Source organism: Elephantulus edwardii, unplaced genomic scaffold (genome assembly GCF_000299155.1).
Source record: "Elephantulus edwardii isolate Elephantulus edwardi_28Jun2011 unplaced genomic scaffold, EleEdw1.0 scaffold00430, whole genome shotgun sequence".
In the NCBI taxonomy this organism is placed as follows: Eukaryota; Metazoa; Chordata; class Mammalia; order Macroscelidea; family Macroscelididae; genus Elephantulus; species Elephantulus edwardii.
In genome coordinates, this window is record NW_006400180.1 from 530,644 (window position 1) to 535,443 (window position 4,800).

Below are 4,800 nucleotides of genomic sequence, written 5' to 3' on the forward strand. Positions count from 1 at the left end.
GGACAGTTCTAGTCATTCCTCTGTCACCACCACACTTACCTCAGTGGGCACTGTTTTGTTATCTCTGGTCAATACTCAAGCCAGGGGCCATCCATGGCTATGTGAGTCACTAAGCCCATTAGCCTATGATTCCCAAAAGCAAGTACTCTGACGTTTCAGACTTAAATCATTACATCACAAGCCCTCAACATAATCCACCCAAAACTGTACTCATCTCTAAGTCCATCTTCCCAATCATCTCTAAACAAACAAAAAACACAATACAACATAAACAAAACAACAACCCAATAAGAAAAATCCAAATACTTGCCATTGAGTCAATCCCAACTCACAGGAGCTCCAAGTTGCATGCAGAGTAAAATGACACTCTATAGAGTTTACTTGTCTGTAATATTTTGTTGTTTGTTTTTAAATTTTTACTATAATTTTAGTGAAAGTTTATAGAGTAAATTGGTTTGCTGATCAACAATTCATAAATACTAGATTTCTTTTCAACTGCTTTCTGTGAAGGTGAAAGGTGGAAAATGAATAAAGAAGACCAAAGAAGAATAATGTTTTTTTAATATTAGTGTTGGAGAAAAGTATTGAATGTTCTATGGACTGACACTTTAGATGATCACTCACTACTTTTTTTTTTAAAACTAGTTGAAAAGTCTTTAATTTCTGAATGTCTCTTTGGCTAGTATTCAGAGGGTCATTTATGTAGTCCTACAACTGATGCATTGTGCCACTTTTCATTATTTTGCTTGCAAACCACCCTAAAAGTCTTGATTCCTCAGTTGTACATGGTTCTCTGTAACAAATGACTAAAAACACACAGGATAATGTTGGAAAGTATGAAAAGCTAAATGATTTTACAAGGCAGTGTTATTTTTCTCCTTCCATTTTCAAATTATTTCTAACAATTCCAAAGACATGGTCACAGCTGCCTGAAGCATATCTTCTTCACTCATAGCATCACTAAAATCGCTGCCAGATACTTTTGAACTTGTGGTCAGATTTTCAGATGGAAGTAAAACTGGTCCCTGCAGATTTGCCTGTCTGCTGCTGCTGCTGCTGCTGCTGCTGCTGCTGCTGCTGCTTTTCCAAGTAGGATTCCCTTATCTTCTGCAGTTCTTCTGAACTAAGATTTATACCTCATGTTCTGTGGGGTATTGTGGGATACATTTCTGAGACTACCTTGTATGCTGAGCTGAATAGCTCTGTAGAGATCTGCCTCTTTGTCCTCGAGGTCAATATCATGACAACTAAGGGCCAGAGCCCTCTACAAATCCCCTTCATTTTCATCTACCATTCCAGGCCCATCATTTCTTTCCAGAACTCATTCCAGATCTGTTTTCTGGACTCTCTGGTCTTTCAGATGGGCTAATTATTTTCCAATAAGTTTTGGTTGCTACATCTGTTGGACCCTGATCATCTGAAGCTGTTGGTCAGCTTCACAACCTGGAAGATAACCCTTAACAACAAATATAGAGTAACCTTCCTGTTGTAATTGAGCCAAGAAATATGGGTCTGATATTAATTCTGGACCTAACAAGAGATAATTCAAGTTAAACCACTGTTTTCCTAATTTTCTAACTGTAAATCAGTGTTCTTTACAATTGCCTATAAAAGCTCTTTCATTTATAGGATCCATCCTGAGCCTCTGATACTCTGGGATGTTGAACAGGATTCGTTCTAAACCCCAAACTTTTAAGGCATTGCTTATCAGTTGGGTGGAGTAAAACCCACTAACATCCATATTTCCAGAAGGCTGCTCTAAAAATGTCTGGTAGTTTTCACTCGTAATGCCTTCTTCTGCCATTCTCATCCTCTCCTCTTTGTCCAGCTGATGTGCAATTGAGGATAATCTCACAGGGGTAAAATATTCCCCTTGCGGCAGATTGTTCAGGCAGTGTTGAGCACAAAGTAAGCCTTCTTGTTTCTTGTGGAAGATGGACTTCATGTTTATTTGTCTCCACTCACTACTTCTTTTTTTTCTATAATTATATTTTATTCATTTTGATAAACATTTACAGAGATCTTAGGTTTCCATTCATTCACCGCTGCACCATTCTCTCTACCCTCCTCCCAGTTTGTTCTTGTCCAAATGCCACAGTGCTTGTCAAAGCCAGTTCTGATTAATCTTCTTTGTCAGTGTGTCCTTTGCCATTCCCTATCACTCCTCCCTGAGAGAGACTTCACCCTGAGTCATAAGGAAAAGGGGATGGCGTATTCTCTTAGCTACTTCCTGCTGAAAAGGGACGCTGTGGGTTTCAGGGTGAAGATCTCTCACTACTCTAAAGGGCCCCTTTGGCAGTAGGAAACACATAGACTATTATGGAGATTGATTTTGGAATTTAGATGCACTCTTATTGATTGTGCTTGGCCGTACATGTTCATATCCTTGAAGATGTATCATGGGGGTGTTGCAACCTAGAAGACACAAATTTGACTAACAAGTTATAAGTACATGAGTCAAAAATTATGGAAAAGTAAAAGAAAAGATTCTTTCATTGTTCCACAACCCCCCCCAGGTCCCCTCCACCATGCAGCCCTCGCTCTAGACTCCTGTGATGACAGAAACACCCAGTTATATATCTCTTTTAAACAGTTCCCTCCCTCCTCCGCCTCAGTGCAGCACACATCATTGAACCCATCTTACTCAGTCTCTCCCCAACCCCAAGGACAGTCCCGTCCCATTCTACACTCACTACTTCTTAAGACTCTAGACCCTATTCATGAGAAAAGTGATTGAATAGCAGGTGGAAATTACTAAACACTATAATTAATTTCACACGCAAGCAAAATATTACCAAAAATTATTTTAAAATGGTTAAAGATCGTTTAGAAGAGGCCATGGCACTAGGAATATCATTGCTGATGTCAGATGGATCTTGGCTGAAAGTAAAGAATACCAGAAGGATTTCTATTTGTGCTTTTTTTACTATGAAAAGGCATTTAACTGGATGTGTCATAGCAAATTATGGGTAACTTTGAGAGGAATAGGATTCCCAGAACACATATTAGTGCTCATGAGAAACCTATATCTAAACTAAGAAGGCTATTGTACAAATAGAGCTAGGTAAGATTACATAGTTTAAAACTAAAAAAGGTGTGTGTCAAGGTTGTCTATTCTCTCCATACCTATGCAATCTGTACTCTGAGTAAATTATTTGAGAAATTAGACTCTATGAAGAAGAATGTAGCACCAGGATCGGAGGAAGACTCATCTATAATATACATTATGCAGATGACACAAACTTGCTTGCTCAAAGTGAGGAGTAATTGAAGTCCTGGCTGCAGAAGATCAAAGTCTATAGCCTTCAATATGGACTGTATTTCAACATCAAGAAAACAAAAATTCTCACTTTTGGACTCATAGTCAATACCATGATAGATGGAGAAATGTTTGGAACTATCAAAATTTCACCTTGCTTAGATCCACAATCAACATCCTTGGTAGAGCAGTCAGTATTGCACTGGGGAACATCTGTAGTCAAGGACCTCTTCAAATTACTAACAGACAATGATGTGAGTTTGAGGAGGAAGGTGTGCCTGACTCAGGCCATAAAAATTTTAAATCACTTGCTACGTATCTGAGAACTAAACAATGAATAAGGATGACAGAAGAATTGATGCCTTTGAGCTATGGTTTTGGAGAAGAGTCCTGAATATCCATGGACAGCCAAAAGAACAAACAAATATGTCTTTGGAGAAGGTGCAGCTTCAATCTTCTTTGGAGGAATAGTGAAAAATATTTGTCTCATATATTTTGGGTATATTGCTAGGAAAAGCTATTCCTTGGAGAGGGACATCATGCTTAGAGAGGAGGATGGTTGGTGAAAAGAAAGAAGGCCTTTAATCAGGTGGATTGACACAATGATTGCTGAAATGGACTTGAGAATGTGAGAGAATGTGAGCATGGCACAGTATAGGGCTGGGTACATATCTGTTTTTCATAGGGTTACTATGGGTTGTACTCAACTCCAAATCACCTAATAACAACAACAATAAGAGTCAGTATTCACCAAAGTAGAATGTAGAACATGGTCCATTGTTGTGTTGTACGCTGTCAAGTTAAAATGGACCCATAACTGGCCTTCCAGCAGGTTTTCAGAAGTAGTAATTGCCCATCCTTTTCCTTACCAAGGAGCTAGGGAATTTGAACTGCGAAGCTCTGGGATTGCGTTGCAGCTTCTCACCACTAGGTCACCAAAGCTTCAATTTCCTTAATGTCATGTTCAATTGAATTCTGTGCTCCCAAACCTAGCAACTTATTTTCTTATTTACTATTTGTTGTCATTGTTAGGTGCTGTGGAGTCGAGTATGACTTATAATGATCCATGAACAACCCTGTTCTATCTTGTGCTATGCTCACACTTCCTGACATACAAAAGCTCATTGCAGCAGTCATTATGTCAATCCATCTGGTTGAGGGCCTTCTTCTTATTTGCCAACCCTCCACCCTTCCAAGCATCATGTCCTTCTCTAAGGAATAGAACCTTTTAACAACATGCCCAAACTATGTGAGGTGAAGTTTCATCATTCTTGCCTCCAAAGAGTTGGTGGGAGTGTAAAATGGTGCAACCACTGTGGAAAGCGATGTGGCACTTTCTCAAAAAGTTGCAAATAGAGATATCATTTGACCCAGCAATTCCACTACTGGGAATATACCCTAAAGAGACCATAAATGGCATCCAAGTAGATATATGCATACCCATGTTTATTGCGGCTTTGTTTACAATAGCAAGGAGTTGGAAACAACCTAAATGCCCATCAACAAACTGTGAAGCTGTGGCATATTCGCACAATGGAATA

The 4,800-nt window shown here is 39.1% G+C and overlaps 1 pseudogene; it reads right to left on the reverse strand.

Annotated features, from left to right (window-relative positions):
• Positions 1 to 867: 867 nt before the first annotated feature.
• On the reverse strand, positions 868 to 1,945 carry LOC102854000 (annotated as a pseudogene).
• Positions 1,946 to 4,800: the final 2,855 nt, after the last annotated feature.